This window comes from Rhipicephalus sanguineus, chromosome 7 (genome assembly GCF_013339695.2).
Source record: "Rhipicephalus sanguineus isolate Rsan-2018 chromosome 7, BIME_Rsan_1.4, whole genome shotgun sequence".
Taxonomy (NCBI): domain Eukaryota; kingdom Metazoa; phylum Arthropoda; class Arachnida; order Ixodida; family Ixodidae; genus Rhipicephalus; species Rhipicephalus sanguineus.
The window spans coordinates 46,876,035-46,890,853 of record NC_051182.1 but is presented as its reverse complement, the minus strand read 5'-3'; the positions used below and the strand labels follow the sequence as shown (position 1 = coordinate 46,890,853).

The window sequence follows — 14,819 nt, the reverse complement described above, 5'->3', positions numbered from 1 at the left end:
CGTGTCGTGGTTTTGGCACGTAACATCTCGGATATTATTGTGTAATGCCCAACGTAAACACTCGTTCACACCGAAGGCGGAGCGCCCAAGGCGGACCAGCGGGAAAGTGGAGCGCGGAGGAATCCTCCTGGCCAGGCGGCTGAAGCGGGCGGACAAGCGTGCGGCGAGCCGGATCACTCGCGGACCTTTTTTGCGCCCACCATATCCGTCCTTCTGTCCACTTGTCACAATCATCGCTATAAGAAATAAAGTTTTAAATCAAGACAAATTTTATTGCTATTGCTGCGTTTTAACCGGCAGGATTGGGAACTCAATATATGCACTCAATAAGTGCCACTTTGTAGAGGCATTTATTCTTCACTACATTCCAGCAACACTCCTTGTTCGACGATTTTTCATAACTTCAAGTCTCCATCATCCCCTGAATTTCTGTCTTGTCTGGCCTTACATGATCAGTTGATTGCTCGGCCATTCATCAGCACCAATTGCGATTAGTATTTACAAATTAAATATGTTTTATAAAACCATAAGACAGTCACGGCCGTGATGTTTGCTTTAACTTCCATACAAATAAATAGAGCCATGGCTCTATTTATTAGTATTTTTTCTAGATATGAAACTGTATAAACTGTATATGGATGCAAACTGTTCCAGCCATTTTAAATGTGCGCTCTAAAAAAATGTGGATTGAGCGATTAGCCGACAGAAAAAAAATGGCTCCGGCTTCTCTCGGCTAGACCAGGTTATGCAAGCGAAAGCTTGTTTGCTTGCATATGCTTGTTCACCCTCGTAGCCGAAGCACAGTTCGCCACCCGAACCGCCCTAACGATATGGCTAGTGGAACATTCCGTACTGTGTGCACTCACTACCGTCGTTTCGTCAGTTTCCGAAGCCGTCGCCGCAGTCGACGTGATAAACGACAGGCCCCTAATCCGCCAACAGACGCTCCCGCTCGCGTGCTTTTCTGCTAGCAGATGCGCGCGCTGCTGGCGTTTTTGCCTCGGACGCTGAGAAAGAGCATTCGGAGGGGTAGACATGCGAGCCGGAGAACGCGTTCGCTGTAGTCTCTTGCAGAGCTGCAAAGCCACAACTAAGTTTCGCGCGGCTTGTCACGAGGCATCCTTTCTTCGCTTCAAGGCCACGCGGAGATACAAAGCGAAACTCGCTCGAATAGGCCAATAAAGCGTCCGCTTTCAAAATGACATCGATATGGATTGAAAAAGTAATGGCCGAGGTGCTGTACGATTAATTGTTAGTTCACCCAAAACATTAATCGGCTATTCCAGTTTAATGCACGGCCGCGTAGGCGTCGAGGTTGAAATCGCCACGCCTTTGTGTCTTGCGTAGAATCCGCATAATCGTATCGTTGAAGAACACGGGCAAAGTATAACCATTTGAGTAGCATTCGATGAACCGCTTCACGGAAGCTTATCAGTCAGTTAATGAACTTTATTCAAAAAAATTGGCCGCGTATCTGCGTACTTCGCTGCAAATGTCGTCGAAAGATGATAGAAGAGGCGCTGCGTGAGATATGGGCGCCATCTGGCAATACGTCGGGAAACATGAGTGCTGTGTTGCGGGCTGGTAGTCCCGGTGCAGCAGCAGGCGAAGACCGGCGGTCACCAACGCGGCTGGCGGGGACGCCAGCCAGCCCGAACACGCGGTTTGGCGCGAAGAGCTGAAGCAGAAGAAACGTCCGCACTGAACGAGTACTCTCCACACACTCTTTTATTTACATGTCGCCTGGGTAAAACAAGAATGCCAGAGCGGCGCCCCATGGCATTCGTACAGTGCAATACAGAACCGAAACCGAAACACAACAATGAGCTCGTGCAAAGGCACGAAGGAAGGCAAGTTTCAGCTCAGTCGCATTTTCAGCGCAGCTTAAGAAACTAGGGTCTTTAGAATTACGTATGTATGCATTTTCTATTAAATGAACACACCACCTAATACTTACCTAGTGATGTTGCTCCTCAGATATGCGTAATATTTGCTTTTTGATCGACAATGTACACAAGTATGAACCTAGTCAGTCGTCCAAGAGGGCTTGCCCTTGGGAAAGTGGTTCAACTTTGGCCGAGTGGCTGAGTCGAGTGACGTGCCGACAAACAGAAAGACAGAAAGACAGACCAAAATTTGTCCGTTTAAGTATCCCAAGAAAGACTATCGTCTTTAAAAATTGACCCCGTATCTGCGTGCTTCGCTGCAAATGTCGTCGAAAGACGATCTTTTGCCGGCCGCACTGCATGAGTCCTCCTCCTCTATGTTGAATCGCAGCATCTGGCTCCTAGCGTCGCATTTGCAGCGCAGCCGAAAAAACACTAGCCTTTTCAGCGCAGCGCAAGAAACACTAGGGTCTTTAGAATTACGCATCTATGTATTTTCTAATAAAAGAACACACCACCTAATGCTTACGTATTGATGTTGCGCCTGAGGTATGCGTAACATTTGATTTTTGATCGACAATGTTCACAAGCATGAATGGCATGCTGGGCGTTCAGAAAGTGGTTAAACTTTGGCCGGGTGGCTCATTCGGGTGACAGACAGACAAACAAAAAGACAGATAGACAAACCAAAATTTCTGCGTCTAAGTTCCCCAAGAAAGACTATCGTCTTTAAAATTGTCCTGGGGAGCGGTTAGAAAAAACAGCGCAAAAAACCACAGGACACACAGGAAGGGAACGCACGCAGCGCTGATATCACTAAATATCACTAAATCAGAGCTGTGTGCGTTCCCTGCTTCTGTGTCCTGTGGTTTTTTGCGCTGTTTTTTCTAATCATGTACAAACAACAAGCCCAGATCTCCGCACTGAGGAGCGGATACCCTTCCAGGGGTAGCTCGGCTGCGGGCTGCACCCGTGTGGGGACAGGAAGGGCGAGCCCTCCGCCAAGTTGCGGGCCATCTGGACAGCACGGATTTGGACCTCCCGGTCCGAGCTGGTGATTGTCGTTCTCCAAGAGTCCTCTGTGCTGAGAGGATCGCCATCGTGCAGCGCCGTGCGTTGCCAAAGCATGTGAGGTAACGTGCATCGTCTCGTCGCAAGGAGGGCAATGTGGGGTAATGCTATCACTAAATTTGCTGTAAATTAAAGGCGACGGGTAAGAACCCCTTGCGGGATTAATTAATGGATCAATTGATTGATTGATTGATTGATTGATTGATTGATTGATTGATTGATTGATTGATTGATTGATTGATTGATTGGGTCTTCGAGAGTTGAGGGTGGAGGAGCGGGAATCTACGCCTGGGCAACTGACAATCTTTACAAATTTCTTTATAGGTGAAGAGCGGGTGAAACGGCCGGATGCCTTCTCCCAAGTTAGATGCCGATTGCCCATCACGATGGGACAGTTCACGTGCGTAGGCATGAACAATCTCGTTGGCATTGGGGATAACCGGGCGGGCATCCTTGCCCATGGGGGCAGGAAACCAGGCGATGTTGCCATCAATATTTAACGCCACAGCGTTGAAGATCTCGTTTCGCAAAATTTTCGGCTTCGGCGTCGGCGGTTGTGAGCGAAAAATTATCATCTTCTTTCACAGAAAAATCGAGAAAGCTGCAAATAAATAAGTAATGAAATTGTTGTGCCCGAGTAAGAATCGAACCCAGGCCGTCTGCGTGGCGCGCAGATGTTCTACCACACAGCCGCGCCTCTTTTTTTTGCTTTATTGCCTGTAATTAGACATGTACATCAAATAATAAGGGCATGAAAGAAAGGACAAAAGTTGTGTCAGTCCTACTGGACAGAGACAAGTTTAAAATTCCTTGAGCGATGTCATGGGTTCTACCCTCGACAACCACTCAGGTACAAACTCCTGGGCTTCCTGGAGTTCCACAAACTTGGTCATACACTCACGAAAACACATCCGTGCGCGCCGTGCATCTGGATCGCAATAAAATTCCGCCATACGAACCTGCCATAAACAGTGAAGGCCATTTAGCATAATCAAGTGAAAAGGCAGTCCCTCTTCACCATTTACTGACAGAAATCTTATACCATGTGGATCTAACGGTAAATCCTTCTTTATCGTCCTTGGAAGTACATCCCAAAAATAAACTCCTTCCCAGCAAGTCAGAAAACGTAGTCTATAGTTACCGGTTTTTTAGAGATAAGGCAATCTGGTCCTCATAATCAGAAAAGGCTACGGCCTTCTTGAAATGCCTTGACAGATAATGTACCTGTGTGAAGCTAAAAAGAAGGACTTCGCGGCACGTCACTGCGCATTCATATGTAAGGGAAAAACTCGCCTAGCAACCGATTTCATTTGTGTTGTGATGGCGCTTTGAGAAGGCCACGCATTGGACTTCCGAAGAGCAGCAAGAACACGATGAGCGGCGACGGCAACAGTGACGTCAACATGCGAAACGTTCAATTTACGCACAGCGTGCGCAGCAGTCGACGTAAAGAGCGGTGTTATACATTACGGTACAGCGCATTTAATGTAATAACTGTTGGGTTTCTACAAAACAAAACCCCGAAGTGACCATGAGATACACCGTAGTGGAGGGCTCCGCAAATTTCTACCACCTGGGGTTCCTTAACGTGGTCCTAAATGTAACCATATGCGCATCTAGTATTGCGGCTCCATCGAAATGCGGCCGCCGCGGCCGCGATTCGGTCTCGCGACCTTAGTGTCAGCAGTAAAGCACCATAACCACGCGACCACCGCACCCGCTCCGATGGTCTATAGACAACGGTGGCGGGTGCGGTATTAGATGCGAAGTATCTTAAGGCGGAGCTCAATCCGGTGGTGGTGTGCGGCGTGACCACCCTTACTGCGCATGCGCATACCCTCTCTACACACCTCCTCTCCACTCCCCCTCACCATTCCCCCTGTATCTACCCTCTCCCATTTCCCTCTCCACTCACCCTCTCCCCTTCCCCTCTCCGCTCACCCTCACTCCTTCCCCTCTCCACTTTCCCTCTACCCTCCCCTATCTCATACCCCTCTCCTCTTCCCCACTCCCCTCCCCCTTTCCACTCTTCCTCGGAAACGCGCGCTAGACATGCCGAAATTCTCTCCTGCGCAACGCCGCGATGAGCTCGAGCGTATGCGCGTCCCCTCCCCTTCTCTCTCCTCTCCTACGCTGCCCCCTCTCGCCCGCCTGTCGACCGCGTTCCCCGCTCGCCCTGTGAGAATTAACGGCCAGGCTAGATGGAAGATACGACGCGCGTAGCGTCGCTCTTCGCGTTCCACGGCGCGAGCTCGGTAGCATGCCCAACGAACGCCAACGGAACGCGATCGTGCAAGCACTCCGGCTTCGCATCATCTCACGGTCCCCTTTAGCGGCAGATGGTGCAATTTTTTTAGGGGCGAAGCTCCTTAAGCCGTGGGTCGTGCGTCCCCGATTTATGTAGTGGCCACCGCTAGTTTAGTTCGTGGAGTGTCCGCTAGATGGCGGTACTTGTATATGATGAAAACACGGCTCAAGGCCGGCTAGATAACTTAGGACGACGAAGTGGGAAGCTCGAGCAGCAACCACGATTTCTCTGAAGAAGACGACGCTCGGGCGTTCGGTTCTTCGGACGTATTCAAGGCCGGCTAGATAACTGAGGTCGACGAAGTGGGAAGCTCGAGCAGCAACCACGATTTCTCTGAGGAATACGACGCTCGGGTGTGCGGTTCTTCGGACGCATTCAAGGCCGGCTAGATAACTGAGGTCGACGAAGTGGGAAGCTCGAGCAGCAACCACGATTTCTCTGAGGAGGACGACGCTCGGGTGTTCGGTTCTTCAAACGTATTCAAGGCCGGCTAAATAACTGAGGTCGACGAAGTGGGAAGCTCGAGCAGCAACCACGATTTCTCTGAGGAATACGACGCTCGGGTGTTCGGTTCTTCGGATGTATTCAAGGCCGGCTAGATAACTGAGGTCGACGAAGTGGGAAGCTCGAGCAGCAACCACGATTTCTCTGAGGAATACGACGCTCGGGTCTTCGGTTCTTCGGACTTCAACGCCTGATGCTCACCACCCCTTCACGAAGCAGTTCTGCCAGTCCGATCCCGCAACCCGCTCCTGCAGTGGATACTCTTGTCCACCGCTACAGTCGCCGACTGCGAGGCCTTAGTCCCGAGACCATCCCTCTGGAACTTCTCCAGCCAGGCCCTAGATGAGGAGAAATGGCCACCGCCGGCGCTTCACAGGTGACTGTTGAGCAGCCGATGCGAGATGCGAGATGTTATAAAACTATGCTTGTAGTATGATGAAATATGATGAAAAGATGTGATGTTATGAAAACATGATTGATGTCATATATGGCACCTGCCATATATGGTAACACCCATACAAGAACCGCTTTCCTTGCATTTCACCGATCACAAAGCGGTGGTATTGAACGGACCACAGAAACCAACAATAAAAGTTTGATGTTTAACATATCTCACGTGTAGTGGGGCGAATTACTCGTATTCACGGTTTACCGATGATGTTCTCCGGAGCTTCGCCCCACTCATCATCATTCACCCCGTGGATATGCTGTAATATTTTAAGAGCAGACGGCGGGATAATTGTTCGCGAAATTTCTGTATATTTGAGCATGACGCTATGGTGTGAAGTAGCGTGTTCCACTAGGTTATTGTGTGCGGGGGAAGCAGGAGGTTTTCATCATAATGCACGGAAAGAGCGCGAAATACGAGAACAGATAATTAAGACTAACTATTGCTTCTGTTCCTTTTCTGTCCTCGTCTTGCGTGCTTTTCCCCTACAGTTATATGTTCAACCAACTAGACAATTTCACCCTTCAAGAGTTACTCTTCGCCGATGATCGACCACTTATGCATGGGATGGGCTGTGCGTGGGCTAATCTCGAAGATGATCTCAGAGGTGGGGTTGGTAGTGCCTTGCCTTGTAAGCGACTGGTAATGGAAGGAATGAAGCCGGCAGGCAATTGTGCAGGCAAGACGAGCAATTATGCGACGTAATTCGAGTACTGAAAGATATCGGGTATGTCTTAGAGCAGTTATACTGTTCTACGGTGTATATTGGCGGGATGCTAAATGTGCAGCGCTGTCTCGTGTGGCTTGAATTTCACTGGCATGATACCATTGTGATGGACGCCGTATGGACGGTTCGTCTTCGAGGTTCGGTCGCACATATGTTAGGTATGCCAGCATTCTGATTTGATTTTTACAGCGAAAGCTGTTATGAGATCATTTCACCGGCCGTGCTTGGCGCCGTAGTTGTCCGCCGCTGCCGCCGCCGCCGGTGTCCGTAACCAGTATCGCTCGAAACAAGAAAAAATTTCCAGGAGGGAACGAGGCTCGAACCGAGGCCCTCTGCGTGGAAGCCCAGTATTCAACCTCTGAGCCATGCCGGTGCTTGAAACTGCTTTGCAAAAAGGTCCTATACAGACTTCATCGTCGGGAAGGAACCACATTAGCATATGCAGTATAGCGTGGTAGAAGAGTAATATAAGCACCAAGCGTCGCACAAAGCGAATTTTGTAACCAGGCGTGACACAATGCGAATTGCGCAACGAGTAGGTTGTTGAATGCTTCCAATCCATTACAAAGGGCTCTGCCATAATTCTTCATCGTCATCAGGCACAGCATCAACAAAGTGCGCATAATGCCTTACATGCGTTTAGCAGGTACCAACGCTCTCCGTAGAGCGAAGAAAAATGGCACAGTGCCTGCTGCCCTACTTCTAAAATATTACAATGATTTATAGCGTAGTGGGTTCCTCGCAAGTGAACTTGTATTGGTTGCCAAGGAAGCCCATAAGCGCATGATCCATTTCCTCGGGGTCTCAGTAAAGTTCTTCCCCTCCCCCGTCTCTCTCCCACGTCAACGTATGTTATACAGCATGACGGAAGAGGGAAATAGCGACCGGGCGTCACCCAATTCAAATTACGTGACTGGTGGGCCGTTTGAAGATTCCAACCCATTACAAAGGGCTGAGCCATAATTCTTCATCGTCATCAGTCGTCGCGTCAACAAAGTGCACATAATGCCTTACAGACGTGTAGCTGGTGCCTCGCTTCTCCGCAGAATGACGAGTAATGGCTTAGTAGATGCTTCCCAACTTCACAAAAATTGTAATTTATGGCGTAGTGGGTACCTTTCTAGTGTACTTGTATTGTAGCCCCAAGAGAGCTTAACGGGCTCTAGAAACGCCGCTCTTCCAGCTTTCGCTGTGACCGTGCTGCGGTTTCAGCGCAGGCCTGGCGTTTTTATTGATTTCCATTTACACACATGTACAACATAGTAGTAAATGGAGATGGATGAGGGAAAAAAGCCCCACACACCTCAGCGTATTCAAGATTGCCACGTAGGTATCGAAGTGGGCGTGATGCCTCCGAACAGATTGTTTGAATGTGCGATACCCATGATACTGATGGCATTAGGTGCACTCCAAGTCAATAATAAGTTTCGGGTTAGCTGATGAATGAGGAATTAATGTGGTATATGTAATTTATAGCAGTACCTTTTCGCGAGAAGGGCACTAGCAAGATGGCAATATATTCGATTAAGGGAATCTTACGTGGGTTTCTCATGCACGCACGCACGCACGCACGCACAGAAACGTGACTTCGATGCGCAATACACTGTCGTTCAAGTGTAGCCGTTGCGCTTACGATGTCAGGCTAACATTGTATGCTCACGACGAAGTATCGCCACCTGAAACCAAATGTAGGCTACGGAGCTGTCGAATGCTGCGGCGGCACTGCTTTCTCAGGGATCTTTCTCGTGGTGAATAGTGGCGTCAGAAATGCACGTTTACTTACTAAATAAAAGTACGTCAAGTGCAACCCAGGCCTTGCGCAAAATATTTTCTCTTAAAGTCCCGAGTAACGCTCCGAACTCTGACCGCATAATGAAGTCATCCAATTTCTTGATTCTTGTTGCAAACTCAACGTTTTCTACCTGTACTGTCGAATTTCGGTGAGTTGTCCTCCTGTACGACCCCTTCGCACGATCAAAACCACGATTCCCTTTTTTTGTTGTTTTTTATCGCTGACGGGAGAGCAGCATCAACGCACATTTCCCACAGCTCAAACGAGGCGCCATCAGTCACAAAACGATCCAACGCGGCTTCCGATGTAAGCCTAACATCATTCTTTCCTGTTTTTGTTATACAGGGTTAATTGTTTTGCCGACGATCTTCGAGCCGTCATCACAAGCAAGTAACGCGCTGGCGGTCAATTACGATCGCGCGCGTTGCGTCACGGCCTTACTGATTTACGCTCGCTCAAGGCCGCTCGTGTCCGGTTTATTTATGTCGCTATACGCACTCCCCCTTGTCCCCCTTCGCCCGCGTCAGGCAGTGCGGCCTTTCCGTAGAAGTGACGACATTCCAAGACACCAGCGCGCACCGTCGCCTCCAGCTAATTTGCAATCCCGTCGTTGATTAACCGCGTCACTACATCTGAAACAGCAAGTATGGCGCAATGCCAATGAAACAATGTTGCGTACGTGCCAACGGAAAGTAATGAATATAAGTATTAGCAACTGTTTATCCAACGACTTCTCGACAAAGGCAATAAATTAAGTCGTGAGGGAACGAGCGCTCGACATTATGCATAGACGTAAAACGTATATTACTTCGCTTCAGCGATAAAGTTGTTTTTCTAAACACTTGTATACCCGACTGAAACATTAAAAAGATGGATTGATGCAGATACGAAACGACACGCCTTCCCGTTTCTACAATCATCCACTATACGTACACACAACATGTGTAAGCACCACGTCTACGCACCCGCGTAATCGTGCGTGGTGTCACGATCTTTCCTTATTCGTGAGGGAAGAAACGATGACCGAGTTTTGGCCTCGTTTATACGACATCTTATAGAGTTGCGTGCGTCTAGATGTCCATCCGTTTTTTCTTTCTTTTAATTGCTAACTTCCTGCGCTAAGCGCGTGAACAACAACAAAAAAAAAACGCTATGCGACTCGGGAATTTTGCATGCGTTTTAAATGGCACCGGAGTGCATTGTCCATACTTGTGGGAAGAGTAACCGAAGGCCAATGCAATTGTGCCGTGGACCCAATGGACGCTGAAGGAACCACCTGCAAGGCACGACAACCATTTAAGACGGTGAACACATGTATACTGCCGGCAAATGTAATAAGCATGCATATCGCGATACGTGCACACTGATGGGCCGGGTGGGACAGCACACTAAGACGCTTCTGATATACGCCGCGTTAAATTTTTCCATTTTCGTTTTCTTCCTCGCTCACGCATCACAGCTGGGCCATGTCAGTGAACATATATTACCAACACGCGTGTTCAGGAGCCGACTCGAGACGCGCAGTCGAGCTTCTAACGTGCGGTCGTTGGTTGAACAAAACATGATCAGGGAAGTTACCGCTGCTCACACCGTGTTATTTCGCAATACAGGTAGCGAGTACATTGCGTTTGCCGCACGTGTGTATGCTGTCGGCAGAGCTCACGCACGCCGCATCGACGCTCAGTTACCCGCGTGCGCTGTTTGAACTTTCTTTCTTTTTGTAGTCAGCGTAAAACCATGACACTTATGAAGGTGAACACGCGATCACGTAGCAAACGGCCTTGTCGTTCACGCGTTGTGCAGCGTGGTGGCAAGATGGGAATACGAATTGACCAGCCGCGATAGCTCAGTTGCTAAGGTGTGGCGCTGGTATGGCCGAGGGTGCGGGCTCGATTCCTAGGTCTACGCAGCCGCTTTTTTTTAGGGGGTTCATGCAGAACGGACAATTCACATAGATGTGCACCCAACAGAAAAAGTTTACGGGATGCGAAATGTTCGAGATGGCACTGTTCTCAATGTGTCTGAGAACATAATCTCCAAATACATGCACCAGCCTTTAGTTAGGCAGTGCAACCTATACAGTCACCAGCTAAACTGGAAGCATAGCAGAAATTATCATTTGAAAAGGAAGCAACTCGCTGCGAGCTATTGCTGTTGTGGGAACATAGATGAACAACGTCATTTGGTCAACGTTAATGTGACAACACCATAATTTATTTGGATGAAAGCATGAGGCCCCTCTTTGTACAGCTTGCTGCCCGCGTTCTGCATGTTTCGTTGCTTCTTTGCCGCTAGACGAGTGCGTGAAGGAGCATAAAGGAACATTCGGACAGGACGACCACGCTGACTGTCATGGTCGTTGTTTATACTGGCGCATGCTCAGTGAATAGTTTGGCATTCACTGTAGGCAACGACGTTGGTTTTCTCAATATACTGCAGCGCCATTTCTGTAACAGTGTAGCGGGAGAGCTGTCGTGCTAGTCAACACTTGGCGTATCCTTGGAAACGAAAGGATAAAACGGAGAGCCGTGGCTAGCAAATGAAGCATAACCTCACCAACAGGTGCCTTATGCGCTTTGACGACATATCATGACTGCACAATGACCTCTCTTTCATTCCCTCGTCGTTTGATCCGAGCATTTTTTTCTTCTTCTTGCCCACACATTGAAGCCGCAAGCTAAATTAGCCGTCGTTGTAATTGCACTCATAGCTTAATCATATTGTGCCTTAGAAATCGCTTACGAAAGAATACGGCTTATGGAATTCCGCCGCTGGCATTCTAGGACTTCAGGTTTCTCTATCTGTGAGCACAGAGTCCTGCCAGTTTAGCCGAGGCTCTCTTGCAGAAGTTCATTCTCGCCCCTAGTCAAAGAGAATGCGTGCCCTAAGGAGAATAAATGTTGCACTTGTCATCACTTTTGTCACTGCCATCGTCGTCATAATGATCAACTTCAGCTCGGGGAAGAAGCCTGCTTCTTCCCCGAGCTGACGTTGATCATTATGACTGAAGAAACCTTATGAAGTTGATCATTATGAGCTGAAGAAACCTAGGAGCGAAATCTTGCTGCTTTCATGTCAGTTACCCATTACCTCGGCGATTACAACCGAGCCGAGTGGCGCACGTGTCACGCCCGTCAGTCAAGGTCATCGCATGGAGTGTACGGGCATTGGGTCGGGCGTAGCGAGGGTGAGACAACGGTGAAGGTGGAGGGGAGGATGGCGTATGGCACCTTCTACCTCTAGTATAGAGCGATGCCGAATATCACAAATTCTTTCCTGCTTCGCACTTGAAGCCGTGCCAAAGAAAGTCAGGTGGGGATATCAATCGCCTGTGTACATTGAGCAACACCATCTGCTATGGCCTACAACCAGACACGGCCCACATAAGCTGTTTGTGATCTACGGTTCTCCGAGGGCGGGTCGGGTGTACGTGTTGTTACGTTGGGCGAATCGACAAAAATAATAATGCCTACTGTCTCTAATAATGACGCCGTCAAACCACAATCATTACAACGCACTCTAGAGCCACAATAAGACTGCTTGCAGCGTATCTTACGAGAACTTCTTCCTACAACGGTCGCCGTGAAGCCACTTCCAAAACGCCACCTGCATTTCGATGTCGGTGGTAGTTGTAGCATTTCTGTTCGAATCTCGTTTTAAGATGAAGAGCCACGGGCAACATAATGCGGAAGAAGCGTTGCGGGTGGAAACGCCTGATGAATTTTAAAGACGCACTTTCGTTTTATGGGCAGTAGGGAGGTTGACATGTACTCTGTTTCATAATAGCCCGCCGGTCCAACTGCAACATACGCCTGCGTACTGTAGGACGTCCCAGAAAACGTTACGAAAGGGGTTCTTTGTATGATTTTGTATATTGTATTGCTCTTGCAAACTTAACCGTGTCATGTGTTTTTGTGTATTATTTGTCTCTCTTTCGAAAGTTTACCCAACGGGTAACTTCCGAAATAGAGTCTCACAGTTTGCTCGAAGCAGGCTTGCTTTGCATATTCATTAGGGGTATGCGAAGACTACTAATATTAAACTGCGTTCTGTTCAAATAGCTTTGGACTAGCGGGGCAACTATTTTCAACACAGTCCTAAACCTCAACACTTACCATGAAACAAATATTGACAAACTATAGGAAGAGAACGCAACGGTTACTGTTAATCGACGAAAGATGCCCCAACTGAGTAAACCAGGGTAAGCTCGTAAACAGCAGCGAGTAGAACCTTCGAGATATTTTGTAACTTTGGGTGGAAATTCAGCAGTGACTATAAATGAAGGAGGGGAATTTTGAGGGTTTGTTTCTTTCTTTCACACAAACTCAATGCAAACCATCAGATCATGAAACCAACGAAGGTGCATTGGACGTTAGCTATACTGTTGTAATTATATTCCAGTAATAGTGATACAGCTGTGAAGAAAGTAAAGTGGACGAAAAGACAACTTGCCGCCGGCAGGGACCGAACCTGCAGCCTTCGGATTACGAGCCCGATGCTCTAACCAATTGAGCTACGGCGGCGGTTTTCCCCTCGTCCACTTAATCGGATATTTAGGCGCATGCAAACCTGGAAGTGTTAGCGCCGCTCGTAGCCATGACGGCGAGTGTGGAACACTCTTTTTTTTTTGCCAGGTGACGTCAGGCGGCATGTGAAACTTTAACGAGCTGACAGCTGACCACTAAGCGCTCGCATAGTATCTGGAGGCATCAAGTCTGCCGGAACGAGACCCTCGCTATGAATGAACGAAGAAAGCGTATTTTGATGGCTAGTTTCTTTGTTCGACCCAACCATCGGGTGCGTAAGCCAAGGTTGCAGGTTCGGTCCCTGCCGGCGGCAACTTGTCTTTTTGTCCAGATTATCTTATTCAGATATATATCACAATTACTACAATGCAGTTAAGACAGTACAGTTAACGTCCGCTATACTTTCCTTGGCCTCATTATCTCTTGGTTGTCATTAAGGTTGTGTCAAGCTGTGACTATTGTACTCAAAGCAGTATTTTGTCACCAGCTTTTAAATAAAACTGAGCCGTCAACACTCAACACACAAGCATTGATAACCACCCTGCCCTTCCTTCCTTTTCTCTCTCCCCGTCTTCACCAGTTCGAGGCATAAACATTTTGCTGCCGAGCGGGAGGGGGTGCGGAGACGACCCTTTATATCTTCATTGTGCAGCACAGTTTCCTCACCAAAGCTTACTTCGCCGTTCATGTGCTGGCATAATGAATCTAGTGTAGGCAAGTAGTGGATTTTAACACAATTCCGGGCGTGCCGCTTGGTCGCTGAATGTCTCACCAATGCCGGCCCGCTGGAGACATTGCAGGATTGAATAATTCATTTAAATAGCAACGAGCGCACGCGCGTAGGGTGCCCGATTTTATTTGCCGACTAGTTACTCTATCGCGGTCATTAGTTACTGCTGTTCCGAAGCTATAAATACAGGAACTGCAGCCAAGCGGGTAACTAAGCTGATATCTAATGCATTTGCATATACTGTCAAACAATTTCATGAAAAGCGGCGGCGGCTGCTGCTGCTGCTGCTGCTGCTAAAAAAACATTTTACAGATATTACTTACAGGCAGAGTGGGAGCGTACCTTAAGGGGCCGCCGCGTACAAACACGAGGTGGGCTCCCTCTTACGGGAGCCCATTGGCTTTGGCCGCGGCCCGGGCCCGCTCGGGCAAGGCCCGTTGGGCCGTCAGGTCAGAGCAGCCGAGCAGGGTTGCCGCCCAGTCCTCCAGCGAAGGGTTGGGTAGGGAGTAAGGTTTGGGGTTTTTTAGCATGCCCACACCATGTGGCAAATGTCGCAGCCAACTTGTACGTTTCCCACTTGCGGTGTATCTTTTACACATGCTTATTTTTTTTTATCACACGTGATTTGCTTTAAAAACTCACGGGGTCCCATATGCACCCGCCTCAGTCGACTCGAAGGCTAAAGTCATATTGTTTGTTTTTTATAACTTCAACACAACCATCCGTTGGCACGGACCATATTGATGAAAGAGCAAGGAAAGGAGTTGTCAGGGCTTGGGGTGAATCATGTCAGCCGAGTCAAACGTCTGAGCCAATTGGCATTCCTT

At 48.5% G+C, this 14,819-nt stretch overlaps 1 non-coding gene across 1 annotated transcript; it reads right to left on the bottom strand.

Moving 5' to 3' along the window:
* Positions 1 to 13,185: 13,185 nt before the first annotated feature.
* Trnat-cgu (transfer RNA threonine (anticodon CGU)) lies at positions 13,186 to 13,259 on the bottom strand. The gene has a single exon. It is a non-coding gene; the product is annotated as a tRNA-Thr (tRNA).
* Between the last annotated feature and the right edge of the window lie 1,560 nt (positions 13,260 to 14,819).